General features: G+C 41.8%; 1 protein-coding gene and 1 pseudogene across 1 annotated transcript in view; both read left to right on the plus strand.

Moving 5' to 3' along the window:
- LOC124287866 (arylsulfatase B-like) overlaps positions 1-21,487 on the plus strand; it is a 108,714-nt gene that overhangs the window by 62,973 nt on the left and 24,254 nt on the right. The window lies entirely within an intron of this gene.
- Positions 4,983-12,697, plus strand: LOC124287879 (annotated as a pseudogene).

The raw sequence follows: 21,487 nt of genomic DNA on the forward strand, positions 1-21,487 counted from the left end.
AGATTCTGAGACTTATTCGTTCGATGCCGAAGCGATGCCGTGCAGTTCTGGATGCCCACGGTGGTCACACGAGGTATTGACTACATCGCCACAACACGTCTCCATGTGAAACTCAAACTGACTTTCCTCGAGTTGGTGCCAAAGACGGATAAGTCTGCATTCCCAGTGTGCAATTTCGCTATATTTCATTGACTCATAAAGCCTACAAGATGTTTCAAAATAAACATAAAAATACAGTTGAAATTCCTATATGCGTTTCTTTTTGGGGAGAGTATGTTTATTATTGGATGATCCTCTGGTGATGCATGTCAAGACTCATGATGAAAGCAAGGAATTCCACAGCTATTTTAAGCGTGCCAAGGTTGTTGGAAAGAATCTGAAATTTGAGGTTGTATTTGTTGATGGCGAGGTACTGCTGAACGGTACAGCGATGGGGGTAAACCAGGTGAAGTCCTTCGGCCGGTCATTTGTGGAGAAGCTATCTGAGAAACCACTGCATCGTGTGTACATGTCGTGTGCTGGTCTTAAGTGTGAAACTGAGGGCTTTCTTTTTGCTGCTCAGGACCAGTCACTTCCCCACTCGCAATCGCCAAAATGTAATTCTAAAAGAAAATATTTGCAGGAAATGTCGATTGTACAATGTCCAACACCTTGTCAGTGGATGCCCTTGCTTTGCACAAACAGCATATCTTAAAAGACAAGATGGCATGGCTCGTTGCTTCTACTATCGTCTTCGCCATGCCCGTGGCTTTGACTCAGAGGTCCATCCATGGTACGACCCTGAACATGTCCAGGGCGTCATGGAAAATGATGCTTTCAAACTTCTGTGGAATAGGCCTATATATTTACAAGAATTCCAGCCAACAAACCTGATCTTGTCCCCTTTTGATAAAGTCATTGAATTTTCTGTCCCTTTTGACAGCAATGTGATTGGCAAGATTCAGGAAAAGCATGCTAAACATGCGTACCTCGCCTTTGAAATGTCTTATTTGCATCCCAAGTACACTGTCGTCAGGCTACCCATTGTTCTCGGTGCCCTTGGTTTGGTATCTCCTGAACTCTTGGCGCAGATCAGGAGTGTGCCCGGGTTCTCCACAGCCCTTCTGACACTCTGGTCAATGCAGAACTAGGGTTGAACTAGGCAGTGTTTCCTGGGAGAAGTTCCATTAGCTGTCTGGGCTGCGTGTAAAGGGGGGCAAGGGCCTTGAGCTGATGATGAGCCTTACCAGCCGGACTGTGCCAGGATCACCCAAACCCTCTCTGCTGTATTTTCATCTTAATCTGTAAAAATAATAATAATTATAATTCATTTATATAGCGCCTAGTATCTATCTGACTATAGTTGCTTACTGGACGCTGTAATCAGAATCTGATTATTATTACCCCGGATAACCCAATTAAAGACACAATACTTTTATCCCACTGGGTACCCATTTTCTGATGGGTGAACAGAGGCAATTTTGAAGAAACTCACTTGCCTAAGGTGAGACTACATGTATCACAAATATCACGGCTTCACATATTGTGGAATTGAACCCGGCCTTTGGCGTGACGAGCTTTAACTCCAGTCATCAGGAAGTTTCACATTAGTCAGTTCACTAAACATGTCGCGAAAACCCATTATATTACAGCGTAATACTGGCAAACAATGCATGTTGCACAATTTGTACACATTATTTCTTGCAACAGTCTTGAGGTCATGTATACAACATGCCTGCATTCGATAAGTAAATACAGATATGAAGAAAGTTAGTGTTAATGCAGAACACAAAAACTGATACTCGCATCAACAGGGTTTAATGTATTAATATTTGAGAAATTACAGTTCATAATAAGTGGCTGCTGCTGAGGATTTGATGAATATTATTGCGTTCACTTGAAGAGTAAAGTTGCTGATGAGCTGATGAGGTTCAGAAAACTACAACAAACAATAGCTTTCGATGAAATTCACAAAATGTCAAATTTCAGAGCACATAACATTCAATGTTTCATTCGAATTATATGTGAATACATTGAAATTGCCAAAGTAACAACTACAAATTTACAAATAATTGTGTGAAATATATTAACAATTTTTGAACAAAAAAGTAACATTTTGGCATATATACAGTTTCATTGTAATTTAGAGATAGTACAACCTAGCAATGAAAGGGTAAAGTACTCACATATGTGTCTTTACATAGTTCAGCTTACAGTCAGCTGGGTGACAACCAGGCAGCATGGAGGTCCAATACACACTGGCAAGCATGTGCTCCAAAATGCATGAGCTTTGGAGAGGTCATGATGTGACCTGTGAGCTTTGACATCACACATGAAGGTTAAGGCCACAGGGTAATGGAAATTTACTGGGCCACATTGTTTACACTTTTGACTGATAAGGATTTAAATGGAAGTGAACTTTAGATTTTAATTAAGTGTTTTAATTATTGGACCACCATGGATAAAATACTTAAAACAACTCGTCACAACTTAGTAAACAATTTCATTTGAAAGAATTTGTACATTGAAATGTATGTAAAGAATTCTTGCATTTACAGTTAGTTATGCGAGTTAGAAACGATACAATGTTGATAATCATGACAAAGCGTTCTCTGTTATCATGACAATCAAGCGACATGCTGAGTCAGTGAGCGTACAAGCATCTATTTGTCCGTCAATGATATGAGATAACTTGCATGTAATGTGCAAGTGTCAACATAGAGGCGGTCAGATGACAAGGGCGGAATAACCAGGCTTGCATCACACTACAATCTGGCTGATAAGGGATATCAATGCACTTTTAATATCATGTTTGGATGTCAGCCCGGGAAATTGAAATTATGTGCTCCAGTTCATAGCCTGCTTATGTCTTTTCAAATAAGGTGAAAATTCATTTACTTGCAAATAAATGTGACAAAACCCATTCCACATTCATAAGAAATTATTATTGTTATATATGGGTATTCATATAGCGCTATAGTCCATCCAATATGCATGCTCAAAGCGATTATACAATTGGGACCATATCACGAACATTTGTTTCAGCAGTATTACACCTGTACGATATTGTTTGTAAATAAATCGAGTGTGGACCAGACAATTCAGTGATTGTCACCATGCAATACGATGACAGAGCGTGTGTTTATGAATCACTATGAAATAAAGGTGCTCGCGAAAAGGTTAAGCGTATCCTGCCCCACCGGTGGCACCCGTCATAAACATATACAAAGTCTAGTCAACTATTAGCATGAAATAATTTGGCAACGTATGGTTCAAGTCAAATAGGCAATTGTATCGGACATCATTTTTGTCACTGATGCATCAAATTTCGAAATGTCCAACACATAAAACTCTTTAAAAGAGATACCTTTTAATGCTTGGTGTTACGGAAAACAATAAACATGTTTCTGTGTGGCGTTTTTTCATATACCATATATCACCCTTTGACTGCTTCGTCAGCTGCCTGACCTATATTGAGGCTTGGGATGATATCGGCCCAAGGTCGCATCAAGGACTTACTTATCTGACTGAACTCATGGTCATAAACTAGCTAGCAACACATCTCACCAGCTCACTGAATTCAAGGACATGGACTAACTAATACACTGGCATCTTTTTGCACTGATTTTGCATTATTAAATATGCTGCATCAATTATAAACGTATACCCCTGTTTAAAATGTGCTCGTCGAACACCAGTATAAATTCAGGGGCCAAAGAAACACCATCAAAAGTAATTATGTGTTCATTCAATATTACATCGTCATAAGCCCATACAGTAGCAAGCAACAAATCTCACGAGCGCAAAAAGCATAACGACTGAGAAAAGCACGTGTTTCATGTAATTATTGAATAAACTGAATTGTACCTCATCACCTGCCCTGGTGCCTCAGTGAACCTGTACTTCATTACCTGCCGCGGTGGCTCAGTGAACCTGTACTTTCATCACCCTGTTAACCGGCGGTGGCTCAGTGAACCTGTACTTCATCACCTGCCGCGGTGGCTCAGTGAACCTGTACTTCATCACCTGCCATGGTGGCTCAGTGAACCTGTACTTCATCACCTGCCGCGGTGCCTCAGTGAACCTGTACTTCATCACCTGCCCCGGTGGCTCAGTGAACCTGTACTTCATCACCTGCCCCGGTGGCTCAGTGATCCTGTACTTCATCACCTGCTGCAGTGGCTCAGTGACCCTGTACTTTATCACCTGCTCCGATGGCGCAGTCTTTCACCACCTAACACGATGCATCAGCCGGAAAACTCTGGATTACAATATATGTGATCCTTGGTTTTACTCACACTGTGAATTTTCACTTGAGAAAAGTGTAAATGTCATGAGTAGCACACCCAACCTTTAAATGGCAAGCAGAGGGCTTGACTGTTCCAGATCATGAATCAAAACGAGAAGAGTAATACTACATTGTTCGAAGCACCTGACCAGAGATGTCAGAACTGCGCGTTATTTTACCCACACCAAGTCAATCTCTACATGATATCAAAATTCTCCCAGTGGGAATTCTGAAATGATTTCCCCCAGCAACCAAACTGGCCATAGATGACACAACTGATTGGCTCTCGGAGACCTGGTTGACTCATGGCCTAAATGGCCCAAACTTAGGACACCCCACCAAATAAGCGCACGTGATATCAAACATGTATATTTGTACCTCTTTGTTTCAGAGAACATGGTTGCCATTTCTTGACATGACGACCCGTCCCCACTCTTAACTATGACGTTAGACAGACGGACCGCTGTCATATAGGCTATTAGCTGGAATATTGCTGAGTGCATTAAACAACAAACAAACAAAAACACAATGAAGCAACGCACAACGCTCACGGTAGTCCCGTGGTTGTCATACTCATTACTCAGTACATTTGTAGTCGCACTGTTGAGGAGTTTGTATAAGTCACATGATCCAACATTGTCACATGATCACAAGTGAACTGCATCGAAAGACTGATCTCGTTGAATGTAGGCGTTCGACACATCTGGATCTTGAACAGTTTCGTGACAGCCATGCATCTTGCAGAGTTCTTGTTATTATGTGCATGTTGCACTGTTTTGTCAGCGAAGTCAAGTCGCCCGAACATTATTTTCATCCTCGCTGACAATTACGGATTCCGTGATATCGGGTATCACAAGTCGGAGATAAAAAACACCAAATCTTGACAAGTTAGCCGCGGCTGGCGTGAAGCTGGAAAACTACTATGTCCAGCCTATCTGTACCCCGACACGGTCCCAGTTCATGTCAGGGAGGTACCAGGTGAGTCAGAGTCAGTCATACCCTTACTGGTTATAAAGTGTGCAGACGACAACCCAGAAATATGTCTGGAGTGGGGAGATAGGGGGTCACCAATAATTTTGAACACATGTACGGTGTGCGTGCGTGCGTGCGTGCGTGCGTGCGTGCGTGCGTGTGTGTGTGCAATTTTGTACATAACAATATTAAAAAACATTTGCTGATAAATTAGGTGGGCCGGGAATTGAGTTCTGTATGCAGTTAGGGTGTGTCACTTACTTTGTACATAAAATTTAGAGGGGTCATTCATATTGTGCATGCTTCTCCATAAAAATCATCATCACTCTCTCACTCACTCTCACACTCACTCTCTCTCTCTCTCACTCACTCACACACACACACTCTCTCTCTCTCACTCACTCCTCACACACACACACACACACACACACACACACACATAAATTATGCACAACTTTTCAGGGAAAATTGTTGCTTGCTTCATTTATGGCTTTAGCATTGCAGAAGCTTGGCAGAATAGAAAATAATGCGGTTCAGGGTCTGTGAGACCTATTTATCCTCATGATCACAGTTTGTATTTCTTTTTGTTTGAATCAGAACTGAGTGACTGGCTGAAGACGTTCAGACACGAATGTCTGCATATGGATTGTTTTCATTTTCTGAACAGAATTATTAGCTGGATGTTACAAACGTACATGTTTCAAATTAATTAGCTGTACAGCTCGCTTTCGGGGAGTGCAGTGGATTTAATCTGCATGATTTCTTGATTGTTGTGTTCATATGAAATACTGGAGAGGAGAAAAGGAAACAAACAAGGATTGGTACTTGATGTGTTTGACCAGGGAGATTATATAACGTGTTGTAGAGTAGCCCTGGTTTGATGAAGGTATCAAGGTTGTGATTTGGACCTTAAGGTTGCAGTGTTTCAGCAAATATTTTCAGGCTAGTAAGATTGTTTTGATAACATTATCATTTGGGGTTCAGATCCTATTTCAGGTGTATAGTTTCTCTATATTTTGTTGGTAAAACACTGTGATGTTTATTTCTTATTTAACACCGCATGCACCGAGCAATAATTAAGCTATATTAAGGTGTTCTGTAACTAATAAAGCCTGGACCAGACAATCCAGTGATCAACGTCATGAACATTGATCTACACAACTGGGATATGCAGTCGTGTTAGTGAGCCTGGTCATCTGTTTTGTCTGTTTTCAGATTCACACTGGTTTACAACACGGCATCATCTGGGGCTCTCAGCCCAATGGCCTTCCTCTGGACAGCCCCACAGTAGCAGACAAGATCAAACAGGCCGGCTACTCCACCCACGCTGTCGGCAAATGGCATCTGGGTTTCTACAAGGATGACTACCTGCCTACCAATCGGGGATTTGATTCATACTATGGTAAGGAAAGATGTCAACTGTTTGTTTTGTTTTGTTTGTTATTTGTTTGTGGCAATCAGCAATATATCCAGCTGTATCGTGTCAGTGTGGAAATAGTCGTGTGTGGACCAGACAACCCTGTGATTGACATCATGAGCATCAACACAATATGAATGTGATGGCCTGTTAACCAAGTCAACCACCCAATCCTATTTGTCACCGGCTATGACAAGCAAGGTTTGCTGAAGACCCATTCTAACACAGCTTTTTAAATTACAGGCTACCTGACAGGCAGCGAGGACTACTTCACACACAAACGTTGCGACAACCACGATTCCAGATACATGTTTTGTGGCCTTGACTTACGTAACAATACAAACCCAGTTTTCAATGAGACCGGCCACTATTCAACGTATCTGTTTACGGAGAGGGCTATCAGTGTGATCAGGGATCACGATGAGTCCAAAGTAGGTGCAAGTTCCATCGAGAATGTTTCATGTCAACATAATAATGATAATAGTCAATCTATATTGTGCATTTATCCATGCACATTGCATGCTCAAAGCGCTGACATATTACACCTGGTTAACGAGTACAGAACACTCCATGTGCAGAACACAACCGGTCGCCTGTCAGGTGCTCGAGGTTCAAATTCAAACTACCATATTATCATACTAGGTACCCATTTTGTGCTGGGTACCTAAGGTGAGACCACATGTATCACATGCGTTTCGTTGTGGGGTAAGACTGAAGTCCTAGAACTCCCAGGAGTCGAGCTGCCAAACACGGTCACCCATCCAAGGACTCTCCGTGCTCAGCGTTGCTTAACTTCAGCTGATTTGTGACCTGAGCTCTATGCACATGACCTCATTTTGAAAATAATGCAATAATGTCTGTGTGGTATATTGACGTATATTACTTGTGTTGAAAGGCATATACACATGGAACAAAGTATTGCAGCATCCCATATTCTTCATAGTATCAATATGTTACCATTAACCACAGCAAAGGAATTTATCCAAACCTCAGTTTAACTTACTGTCTGGATATATTGACTTTCAGAGAATAATTGAATGGCAAATCTTAATTAAAAAAGCATGAAAAACTGTAGCTTATTGAGAGAAGGAAATATGGAAAAGGATTGACTCATTTTGTAGTGCAATGTCGTATGAAGTTAACAAGTGCGCTCATTTTCAAGATTTGGATATACAATCCTCAAAAAATCAAATAAGTAATAACATCCCTGACCCTCCTGACTGATTGTATCAGATGTTGAATTTAACGTTGTGGTATTGTGTTCTATTCTTCATGGAGGGCTTGTTCTAATACATCAATATTTTGTATCTCATAATGTCCCAAACATGGGATTTAGGATCTGGACTCCTGGTGGTCCAAGGTTGAGTTGCTTCCATCTCTTGACGTGAGAAATCACCAAGGACATGTGTGCGATGTGGCATAGAAGTGTCATCCTTGGAGACTGTTTAGAGGATGGCCATCAAATGTGGTACAACAACCAAAAACATAAATGATATTGTTATAGCACATGTTTTAAATTATTTTTTTTTAGTGTGTGACTTTGTGTATATAATATACTTGTGTACATGTGTTAACTTGGTCTTGTTGCTATATAGCTGAAATAGGCTTATAGCTCAGGTGATGTTAAATTTGAACTCACCCACTACTATGATAGTGGTAATTTTCTTGTAGGCTCATCATGTTTTTGTTTCTTGTTTGCAGCCATTTTTCCTGTACCTCGCCTATCAGTCTACGCACTCACCTCTGCAGGTCCCAGGGAAATATTTGAATCCGTACAGCCACATCAAAGACTTGAACAGGCGCAGTTTTGCCGGTAATATGGTCACTGTTAAACCTGACATATTCAGTAGGTAGTCCAGTGTATGGCCTCTTTCTCCTCACACAGAGTGACTTGGGTTCTAATCTGTTTTTACCAATATGTCTGCTATATCATGACTTGTCATTTTCTAACTTTCCTTGATCGGCAGTATGCTTCACCATTAGGAAAAGAGTTGATCTGACAAAATATTGAAAATTTTGCTGTTGCCCTAGGTAAGCATTGTTTTTCGGACAAACTTACCTCTTATTAATTTTTTTTAGTGAAACTTCATTTATAATTTAGTCAGCCAATCTTCATATGATAATATTGAATGTTTGAAGGTGCATCACCACTTGCACTTCCTTATGCCCATAGTTGTTTGTACAGTAATCGCTCTTGAAAGATCATTGATGTATGACGCGAAATTTGCATGTGTACGATTGTCGTTTTCAAACAATAAAATGGCTAGGAACAAACACTAACAACTGTGTGATGCAAGATGATTGTCAAAATTAATGGTTTACAGTGATTTATCAACCTTTTTGAAAACCGTCAAAATCAAGAACGACACCCCATGCACGTGTATGGGGCGATTGCGTTGTGCACGTGCATCCCAATTGCGTAGATCTAGGCTCATGCTGTTGATCACTGGACTGTCTGGTCCAGACTCGATTATTTACAGACCGCCGCCATATAGCTGGAATATTGCTGAGTGCGGCGTAAAACTAAACTCACTCACTCACCAACAATGTGAGGTGTTGATAAATCAGTTGTGTTCTTATTCACATGGTCAGGCTGTCGACAAAAACAACCATACAGGGCCCAGTTCCACGAAACGATCTTGGAGCTAAAGTGATTATAACACACATACCTCAGCATCGACTTATGATCATCATAGCTATTACGATCACATTGTGCAATGGGGCCCGGATGTTTATCGTTTACATGTTTTCAACTTCAAGGGATGACTGCATGTATGGACGAGGGGATCGGAAACATCACTGCAGCTCTCAGTGCTACTGGCCAGCTTGAGAATACTCTCATTGTCTTTTCCACAGGTAAGTAATATTTTATTAGAGTTGAATCACAGACAGTGATGACTGTCACACCTTAGTTAATAAATGATGGATGGTCTCTGTAGAAATTAACCAATAAATTATATGAATTTCAGGAATTTTACAGTTCAGACTGACTGACTGAGTTTGGTTTTACGCTGCTTTTAGCAATATTCCAGCAACATCACGGCGGTGGACACCAGAAATGGGCTTCACACATTGTACCTATGTGGGGATTCGAACCCGGGTCATCGGCGTGGCGAGTCAGCGCTTTAACCATTAGGCTACCCCAGCGCCCCAGTTCAGATACTTGGTAACGTGTAAATGATACACTGACTGCATGTACATATCTGTATTACAACTGTGCTACGTCGTACAACATCTACATGGGAGAGTGGCAGGTGCCTCATGTAGGGCAGTGCATGTTTAAGTGTATTATGGACAACTGGTGTGAATGCAGGTTTTCAGTGAAATATCATGGATTTACATAGAACCCAAACAAAGTGTCTTCAGCATGCAAATTGGTAAAAACATTGGCATTGTTCATAATTTGATTTTCTTTCTTTTTGGTAAATTCTGAGGTAGTTGGAATTTCATATTCAAACTTAGAAATTTCTACTGTAATTTACGTCAGGACTGTTGTTTAATGCTGCCCTCCACAATATTCCAGCTGTATGGTAGCGGTCTGTAAATAATCGAGTCAGAACAATCTAGAACCAGACAATCTAGTGATCAAAACTATGAGCATCGATCTCATACAATGGGATACAATGACATGTGACAACGAAGTTAGAGAGCCTAAACCCCCTTTCCCCCAACACACCTCGATCATCACGTTAGTTTTATGACAAGCATAGGTTTTTTGTGGGTTTCTTTAAGCTTGAAAACTAGAAGTTTTGTATTTGAGGATGTGGTAGAATTATGCGAGTCTACTAATTATTCATGACTGTCCTGACAAAGTACTTGTGTTTCAGACAATGGCGGTACGATCTACGCTGGGGGGAAACAACTGGCCACTGAGGGGGTGGAAGGGGTCGTTATGGGAAGGGGGATTCCATGGTGTGGGCTTTGTGTATGGTGATATGCTGAAGAACAAAGGAACTGTCAATAATCAACTGATCCATGTCTCTGATTGGTTTCCAACATTGGTGGGTGTGGCTGGCGGGAACACCAATGGAACAAAGCCTCTGGATGGATTTGACCAATGGAAGACCATCAGGTATGCTAGTATATATGTAGAGTTTGAAAATTATGCGCAGTATGCATACTGTAGGGAAGCCCATGCAAAATATCCAAATCATCATCATCATCATCAACAACAATATCAGTGAAAATATAGCGTTGAGCTAGTCTCTCTCCAAAACCCTTGAGAATAAATTTAATACAAGACCAGCTCAAGGCTAGGATCAAATGGCAAGTCCAAATTGCCTCACAGCTCCTGAAAATACGGATTGTTCTGGGCTCCATTTGGATTTGTTTTGAAGATAAAATATTTCTTAATTTTAATATTGTCATTCAAGCAAGGGACCTATGGCTGTTTGAATGTTGAGACGTGCTGTGTGTTTGTGTGTTGTTTGATGGTGGTATCAAATATAACTTGTTCAAATGATTTACATTTCTGTGTTGAATGTAGACATGTTAGGGTAAATTTCCCACCTAGGAAGTATGAATTTGAAACCTTTTGCTTACAATTTATATGCTTGGAAAAAGGAGGTCTCTTCAGTAGTATATGTCACAATGACAGCAATGTTTACTTGCTTACACAACAAGGGAAAGTCTTACATCAATTTGCCATTGTTCCAGTGAAGGTGGAGCCAGTCCGAGGAAGGAGCTCCTACACAACATTGACATCTTGAAACATCCCAAGGGAGCTAAGCTTTTTAACAACACCTTCGACACGCGGATCAGAGCCGCTATACGAGTCGGGGACTGGAAGCTCATCACAGGAGATCCAGGTTTGTGGACTCTCACTGCTTAATACTGTAGGGTAGCTTAGTGGTTAAGGTGTTTGCTCATCACGCCAAAGATCCAGGTTCGATTCCCCACATAATCACAATGTGTGAAGCCCATTTCTACTGTCTCCTGCTGTGATATTACTGGAATACTGCTAAAAGCGGCGTGAAACTAAACTCACTCAATTAATACTGTAACATTTGTTTTATTTGGTATTACAGTTTCTCAGTAAAGTACAGATTTTAGTACTTGTTTTGTTTGAGACTTGACAAAGGGGTACTGACAAAGGGTGCTGTAGTAAGTTAATGCTCTTTGTGAGTAGGACACGTTTTATTACAATCTTGATTAATGAACATACTGTTTTGGGCAGTGCCACCATTTTATTTACTTTGGTTATTAATATGAATAAAGGAATCTGATTGGCCAAGAGGGATATAAGTTATAATAGCCACTGGTTGGGCTATGATTGAGGTGTGAAATTCCAGGCTAGTTTGACAAGGGTGGACGTTTGTAGACAGTTACCTCCCTTACCTCAGGAAGACAGTTCCAGCGCTTTAAAAACTGATGAAATAAAAGTTTATGTATGACTTCTGGGATGAAATGTTCCTGTACTTAAGATAATAACTAACAAAGGTTCACTATAAGCATTTATACTCTTAACAAGTAGCATCAATGTAAATTATGCCAGTAGAGTGATCTCCCTTGGCTCCTGTGTAATGGCTACCATGCTCGTAGATCGAATAAAGGACCTTTTAAACAGAAGTCCTTGTTTCACTGCAAGTTTTAAGACAACTTCCATGTCTTTGCTCACACCGTCTCCTCCACCCTCAGGAAACGGCAGCTGGATTCCGCCGCCACATCTCAGTAAGGAGGCGGTTGTGGACAAGGATGATCAGGCGAAGAATCTTTGGTTGTTTGACATCGCAAAGGACCCAAATGAACACAATGACTTGTCAGCATCACAACCAGACATTGTTAAGAAGCTTCTGGACCGACTAGAGTACTACCAGAAAACAGCAGTACCCCCCAGGTACCCTGATCCTGACCCCAAGTGTGACCCCAAACTACATGGAGGAGTGTGGGGGCCGTGGGAGTAAACAGAACTAACTCTACAGTCATTGTTTTAAGTAGAACAGGTTGGCCCTGAATTGTGTTAACATCCCAGTATAAAATGTTTTTGATTAACTAATAAACATAAAATGCTCAGTGAAACGCTGATCATAGTCAAAACATCAGACCAACTCTGTGATGTTTTTGCAGAATTTACCTCAAATTTTTTTTTAAAAGTTATAGAACAAACACTCATTAAAATATTGACGCAATTCACTATTTGGTACGAGGGAGGAGTGCAGAGAAAAGGACAACCAGGTGTTCAGACAATGCTGTAGACATATTTCACTTAATTCTCCCTAGTCAATAGATAGGATTGTTGAAGTCAATCAATAATGCTTGTTTTATCAACCTACACCAGTTTATGATATATCGTATTGGAAATGGATTGTTAACATAAAAAACAGTTTGTTTTTAGAGAACCATCTGTCGTTGGATAGTCTCAGTGAGTGAGTGAGTGTTGTTTTACGCGGCTTTTAGCACTATTCCAGCAATATCACGGTGGGGGACACCACAAATAGGCTTCACACATTGTGCCCATGTGGGGAATCCAACCTAAATCTTCGGCGTGACAAGTAAACGCATTAACCACTAGGCTAGTCTCAGACATGATAATGGATAGTCTCAGACATGATAGTTCATGAAGTCTTCTTTCTGGTGATAGCACAAATTTGTTATTCAGGAACTGATAAAATATCTTGTCATTAGTTATCAACAGTATTTATGTGGACCATACTTTAATCATATTTTACTTACGGTAATGCTCTCTAGTCATTAGTGTCACAAAACTAGATGCAATGGTGACACAATATATTTTATACCAAAACACACTTAACTAATAATGCATGTGTATAATTATGGATTAAATTATTCTTTATTTGGGTTATAAACCAAATAATCATACCTTTATACCTTGCATGACCATTGTTTATTTTTGATATATTTGAAATTGTACCTATAGCATGTGTTTTATTACATTAAATTGATAATAATTGTAGTACGTCAACAAGGGCTCTAGTCAATTAAGAGTTGTCTCCCTCTCTCTGTCTTTTGTGGGTGTTCATTTATTTTACCGCTGAGTTATCTCCCTTTGTACACCGTAAAACGAAATGAGTTTCTACCGCTTCCAATATGCAAGGTCTAATCAATGTTTTTCCTTATGCGTTCATGGCCCCACCCTATGTTTTTACCACACTCTGTACAAACAATTCCTGGTACATTGCAAACTTTGCTGTAAACAAACTGTCAACATTTATGGATTAAAAGATTGGAAGCTTCGGGTTTGTTTTGAACTGTTGGAACTGTTTCCTGGTTATACTACCTGTCCTCGAACAGAACAGCATGACCTATATCTATTTTTGATATATTTGAAACTGTACATGACAGTACATCAACAGAAATGTCAAGATGTATATCTACCTGTTTATAATTTGTTTTTAAGAAGCCATGGTACAGGTTTAAGCAGTGCTGTGATGTGCCTTACTTAGATTTAAGTGCTGACACAGAGTTACTTTCTTTACAGCGCCAAAATGATCTAATCTTGAGCATTTTACTGCTACATGTACAACCACTAAATATGGCATGTTCAATGTATTGACAATAAATAACTACTGATAATTACTACGGAGTGAACTGTATTGCATAGATTGCTACTCATTATATTATGAGTCAAATTTCCCTTGGGTAATGTTACTAAATAAAAAAAGAAATGTGCCAAAAGAAATATCCTCATTAAAGAACATTGTTGCACATTGATTCCATTGTACATGTATATCAGCTGGTAATGTGTTATGACAGGTATACTTCCTGTCTGGCTGTGTGTTACTGTGTATATTTCCTGGTGCATGTATATTACACATGTATAATTCTGATGTGTAGACAGCTGTGTATCATGAGCATCCTCAGCCAACAGTCTGCTAGTCACATACCCTTATATGGGCTTGCATTTGTACTCTTGTGTAAATAAATATTTTTATAAAAAGACAATAAATATGACCAAACCAAGTTGGGGTTCATTTCAATTTGCAGGACCAGTGTGACATGCAATGACTCCACAATATATTGTTTTGTTCTGCATCTATCAGTTGTAATTCTAAGATGTTTGTTGTTTAACACCATACTCAGTAATAGTTATATGGCTGAAGTCTTTAAATGATCAACTCTGGAACAGACATTCCAGTGATCACCACCATGAGCATAGATCTATGCAACTGGGATACGGTGACTTGTGTCAAGCACATCAGCGAACGTGACCAATCCTGTTAGTTGACTCTTACGACAAGCATTGGGCTGCTGAAGTCGACTTCTAACCTGGATCTGCGCGGGTTGTAATTCTAAGTGGGAATGAGGTTACGACGACACCAGAACCATGGGTTTCACACACACTACCCATGTGGGGAATCGAACATGGGTTTTGGAGTGACGAGTGAACGCTTTAACCACTCGGCTACCCAGCCGCCCCTGTAATTCTCAGAGGATGGTGGAACCTTCAAATGGCATTTAGAAGTGATAAAGTAGAAAGATAATACCCTGAAACATTGTGTTCCTTATATAAAAGAAGTCGATACCACAAATTCTCTCCTTAAACATTATGCACCGGTACAATACTGACAATATGGATAACAGCTTCTTCTATTTCGAGGGTGTGACTTAATGTCTGCTTGACAATGGTACAAGAATCTGTATCGAAACGTGGCACTCGTGAAATAAATTCCTGTTTGACAATGGTACAAGAACCTGTATCGAAATATGGCACTCGTGAAATAAATTCCTGTTTGGCAATGGTACAGGAATCTGTATCGAAATGTGGCACTCGTGAAATAAATTCCTGCTTGACAATGGTACAAGAATCTGTATCGAAATGTGGCACTCGTGAAATAATTCCTGTTTGACAATGGTACAAGAATCTGAATCGAAACGTGGCACTCGTGAAATAGATTCCTGTTTGACAATGATACAAGAATCTGTATCGAAATGTGGCACTCGTGAAATAAATTCCTGTTTGGCAATGGTACAGGAATCTGTATCGAAATGTGGCACTCGTGAAATAAATTCCTGCTTGACAATGGTACAAGAATCTGTATCGAAATGTGGCACTCGTGAAATAAATTCCTGTTTGACAATGGTACAAGAATCTGAATCGAAACGTGGCACTCGTGAAATAGATTCCTGTTTGACAATGGTACAAGAATCTGTATCGAAATGTGGCACTCGTGAAAAAAATTCCTGTTTGACAATGGAACAAGAATCTGTATCGAAACGTGGCACTCGTGAAATAGATTCCTGTTTGACAATGGTACAAGAATCTGTATCGAAACGTGGCACTCGTGAAATAAATTCCTGTTTGACAATGGTACAAGAATCTGTATCGAAACGTGGCACTCGTGAAATACATTCCTGTTTGACAATGGTACAAGAATCTGTATCGAAATGTGGCACTCATGAAACAAATTCCTGTTTGAAAATGATACAAGAATCTCTATCGAAATGTGGCACTCGTGAAATATATTCCTGTTTGACAATAGTACAAGAATCTGTATCGAAATGTGGCACTCGTGAAATAAATTCCTGTTTGACAATGGTACAAGAATCTGTATCGAAATGTGGCACTCGTGAAATAAATTCCTCTTTGACAATGATACAAGAATCTGTATCGAAATGTGGCACTCATGAAATAAATTCGTGTTTGACAATGGTACAAGAATCTGTATGGAAATGTGGCACTCATCAAAAATAAATTCCTGTTTGACAATGGTACAAGAATATGTATCGAAATGTTGTACTCATGACATAAATTCCTGTTTGACAATGGTACAAGAATCTGTATCGAAATGTGGCACTCATGAAATAAATTCCTGTTTGGCAATGGTACAAGAATCTGTACGGAAATGTGGCACTCATGAAATAAATTCCTGTTTGACAATGGTACAAGAATCTGTATCGAAACGTGGCACTCGTGAAATAAATTCCTGTTTGACAATGGTACAAGAATCTGAATCGAAACGTGGCACTCGTGAAATAAATTCCTGTTTGGCAATGGTACAAGAATCTGTACGGAAATGTGGCACTCATGAAATAAATTCCTGTTTGACAATGGTACAAGAATCTGTATCGAAACGTGGCACTCGTGAAATAAATTCCTGTTTGACAATGGTACAAGAATCTGAATCGAAACGTGGCACTCGTGAAATGAATTCCTGTTTGACAATGGTACAAGAATCTGTATCGAAATTTGGCACTCGTGAAATAAATTCCTGTTTGACAATGGTACAAGAATCTGTATCGAAATGTGGCACTCATGAAATAAATTCCTGTTTGACAATGGTAAATACTTTTACAGATGACTGTTTATTCGAGTCGGTCAGATCATAAATGATGGAGATCTGCAATGAGAGTAAACACATCATGTATAACATGGATAATTAAATAACATATAATCCTCTATCCCTCCCAGGTCATTGTCGGATCTTGACAAAGATGTGGCAAGGACTGAAAAAACAGTTCTGACTAGAACTCGGGTTTGAGTTAAATAAAGCATAATGTCTTGAATTGTCCTTAAGTGATTGGGAAAAGTCTAAACATTTGGAACAAACTGGAATAAAGAGAAACTGACAATAAAGCATTCAGGGCTTTCACTTGGTAGACTATTCTGACTCAATAACATGCACGTAATCAGACAGCCAGTTTGGCTTTTTCTTGGTGCGGGTAGAACGTCGTGGGTGGATCACACTTGTGTCTACTGTTAGGGTCGATGAAGGATCGATGCTTGGTGACTCTGTCAGAACAGTGGGTTCTCTGATCACAGGACAGAGTGGACGGGATCTATCAGGTGAGGGTGGTGTGGATTGTGAGACATCAGGCGTAGCAGCTGGTCTGGACGGCACTGGCTGTTGATGCGGAGTCGTTGTTCGTCACCAGTAGAGACTGTTGTAGGTGTGGTCAAGTGTTCTGATGTTGACTGAGCCGGATGTGGACATAGTATAGGGGTGGTGGTATTGTCAAGGGTAGAAGTTTGTGGCCTTGGCAAGTCATCAGCGATTGAGCGTCTAGATGGAGGTTGGAAAGCAGGGATGTACTTCCTGAGGAACTTCCGATTGCGTAGGGTCACTCTACCTGATCCGTCTACCCGTACAACATACTGGTCGAATTGACGAACTTCGACCACACATCCTGTTTTGTCCCATTTGAGAGGGTGAGGCCCTATCTGGTTCTGGATTCTGACAAAGTCACCAACTGCGAGAGGTGGGAGCTGTTTGGTGTGCTGAGTGAGACGTTCTGCCATCTTCATATGTCGGTTTCTGAGTGCCTCCTCCCTCAGTAATAGTGTATCGCTCCATGTCTCATGAGGTTTGTACCGACCGGGTAGGATGGGGATGAAGTCCTTGATGGCTCTGCCAAAAACACACATAGCAGGAGATAACTTTGTGTCTCTGTCTGGGGTGTTCCTGTACTGAAGCATTGCCCGCTGGAAAGCATCCGTGTCAAGTTCACCTTGGGGTCGGTGTTGTCAGTGATCATGCGTTTGACTGTCTTCACGCCAATTTCTGCCCTGCAGTTGCTGTGGGGGAAGGCGACAGAAGATAGTCGATGATGTACTGACCATGTGTGAAGGAACTCTCTGGTTGCAGAGGCTGTGAATTCGGGTCCCCCATCAGAGGAAAGTTCATCAGGTATGCCAAATGTGACAAATGTGCGTCGTAAGCAGTTGATGAGTCCAGGTGCACCTCAGCAGTTCTCTCCACTATTGGCCAGTTGAGTATCTGTCGACCAGCACCAGATAGTTGACACCCTTGTAATGAAAGAAGTCAGCGCATAGACATTGGAAGGGGTAAGATGGGTATACTAGTGGTGTTGGTGGGGCTGTTGGTTGTGATGGAGCCATCCGATTGCAGTGAGCACAGTTGGTTCGGAGGGTTGTAGCGGCCAATGTGAGTCGGGCCAGAAGATAGATGCTTCAGCTCTGGACATCATTGATGAGACGCCTTGGTGTGCAGAATGGAGGGCAGTAAGGGCATCTTCGCGTAGCGCTGGTGGGATCACAATCCGGTCCTTGTATAGCACAACTCCGTCTACCGTGTGGAGATGCTCTCTGAACTGATGATATTCACGTAGTGCGGTAGGAAGTTCAAGGCGGGATTCTGGCATCCCAGTTTCAATAAGATCAACGAGTTTGGCCATGGATACATCGCTAGTGGTGGCAACTTTCACCTTGTTCCACGTGATGGGTTCCAAGGAGCTGATTGCAGATGCAGCAGACTGGAGAGTGGCATCCTCTACACTGTAGTCAGGTTCTTCACTGCATCTGATGGAGGCAAGGATGTTATGACAAACATCCAGAGAAGGGGAAAGTTCAGTACAGTCCATGGCTGCAATATCATCCACTAGAACTATCCTCTCAGGGTTACCAGTTGGGTGACGAGATACAGCATCGGCAGCTCTGTGTTTGGCTCAGGGATGTGAACCATGTGGAATTTGTACCGCAGGGTCTTTTCCTTCAGGTTACGTAGTCGAGCATTCGAGATGCATTCAAGTGATCGATCCCCAAAGATCTTTAGTAGAGGTTTGTGGTCAACTGCAATGGTCAAATCATTACATCCAAGGACAAAATACCTTGCTTTCTCCAGGGCATCAACCACTGCTAGTGCTTCCCCTCGACCGGTGCATAGCGGGATTCAGCGGCGTGGGTGAAGCGACTTCCTACCAGGGTGATTTTCCATCCATCTCTACAGCAAAATGGCAGGGTCTTTGGGCATTGACAGTGCTTCTGGAAGAGCCAAAATCCAATTCCGTGTTTCGACCAGTCTGTTGCAAGACAGGTGGGTTTGTTTCGTCAAAGATGCGCACACCTTTCTCAATCTCATTGACAATGGCGGTCTTGGATTCTTGAAACAAAGCGGTCCAGATTGTCATCCCAGCGAAATGGTGTTCCAGGCTTTAGAAGTTGTGAAAAGACTGCATCCTCTCAGCCATGCTGAATCATTATGACACTTGATTGGCGAGTCCAAACCAAGAGCATGTCCGTTATGTTCTTTGGTGTAGGAAAGTCCATGATGGCCTGTAGGTACTTCAAGCAAGGTCGAACACTGAGTGCGAGTAATCTCAAAGCCTGCAAACTCCACGGTGTCTTGTGCAAAGTGAACTTTTCAGGGTTTAAAGTAATGCCATTCCTTCCACAGATGTCAAGCCAATTACATGCCTGGAAGAAGGATTTCTCAATGTCATCAGCCCACAGGAGTCGTCATCCACACACTTGGTTTTGTTTGGCACATCAGACACAATCTCGTCAAAGCGTCTTGTGTATCCATCTCGGGCGATATATCCTTGTGGAGCAGTCGCGATATCTATATCGGCCCCATGGGGTGATAAATGTGGTAAGGTGTTTGTCCTCATCTCGAATGGGGACACTGTAGTAACCATTCCATGCATCGAAGACAGATTTCTTCTTATTCTGTGGCACTGATCTGGCTTGGTGGAAGGGATTGTGTGTGATGTGTCTCTCTAATGGCATGGGCATTGAGAGCCTGAAAGTCAACAGTGCGTCGCGGCTTGCCATTCTTCTTTGGACAGGCGACCATTCTGTGGCACCATGTAACCGGTTCTCCAATTGGCACTGGCTCCAGCACACCTAGTCTGACATCCTGGTCTAGTCCGGCTTTGGCGTCTTTCTGCCAGTGAAGTGGGACAGGGACAGGAGTGTGGTGAGCAACAGGCTGGGCGTCCAGATCGACCATCAGTTTCATGGGAGAGTCCATCCATGAGGGGAGAGGTTGGTGCTCGCAGATGTTGAATGTGCTGGACTTATAGAGGTCAAGTAGGTATTCTTCCAGTTTACCGCGGTTCTCTTCTGTTGCGGGGAAAGGTAGTTTGGTTGGCAATTTAGGAGGTGGTCCACGCTTTGGGCAGTCACATTTCACATCATTTATCTCTGAAGTATAAGCAGTGTAGAATCATCATTGAAGCTGTCATTTCTGGGCACTTCCCCAATTGTGGGAAAATTTCCTGTGATCATCCCCAGTGAGATACAAGCCTCACGACTGAGGAAGAACTTGTCAGAGTTGTCTGTGATATAGACCACCTGTCTTGTTTCAATTGTTTTCCCTGTTGGGCTCCTGCCATACAGCCGTGTGATGAGGGCACCAAGGATATTGATACCCCTGTTATTGGCAGCGCATCTTGAGAGTCACGGAATGAGATTCTGTGTTTTCAGTCCAAGTTTGTGTGCGACCTTAATGCCAGCAAGGCAGCTCTGACAACCTGTGTCTGCCATGACGACAACAGAGGCTCTTCTTGGTCTTGAGGATAACATTGAGCCAAAGCCTAGTCTGTCATAGTCTTCTGCATGGACAGCCATCGATAGGTTGAGGAAGGGCTGGGGCCGGGAGGCTTGTTTAGTCCATGTGTCCGCCAGCTGATCATATAGGTGGTGATCAAGGTGAAGAGTCTTCTTTCCTTGGCGCCAGTTGATGTCAGTGAGTGAGCAGAGCATGTCAAAGACCGCACCTTCATTTTCCTCAACCGTCCGTGGGGGCTTCTCAGCTCTCAGTTTCACTTTGCTCTGGCACACTGTGTCAAAGTGATTGTAGCGGTTACAGGATGAACACATGCGACCGAAGGCAGGACAGTGTTTTTTCCTGATTTTCAGGGATGCACTTTTTCCATGCCCCTTTCTTCCACAGTAGAAGCATGACTCGGACGTATCCAGATTCTTGGATGAATTAACAGCTGTGTTCTTGTTTCTTCGGTAGCCACTGCTAACAGCTTCCACAGACTGGGAGTCAGAAGTCGAGATGCCGGCGTTTGCCTGATTCCTTGGCTTCCACAAATTGAAACACCTGTTCGAGATTCATGTCTTGGTTCTTGTCTCCAAGGAGATCTAACTGGATTTCAGGGTCATTTAGTCCACGGGTGAGTACGTC

Source organism: Haliotis rubra, unplaced genomic scaffold (assembly GCF_003918875.1).
Source record: "Haliotis rubra isolate DU_JTF1 unplaced genomic scaffold, ASM391887v1 Scf407, whole genome shotgun sequence".
In the NCBI taxonomy this organism is placed as follows: domain Eukaryota; kingdom Metazoa; phylum Mollusca; class Gastropoda; order Lepetellida; family Haliotidae; genus Haliotis; species Haliotis rubra.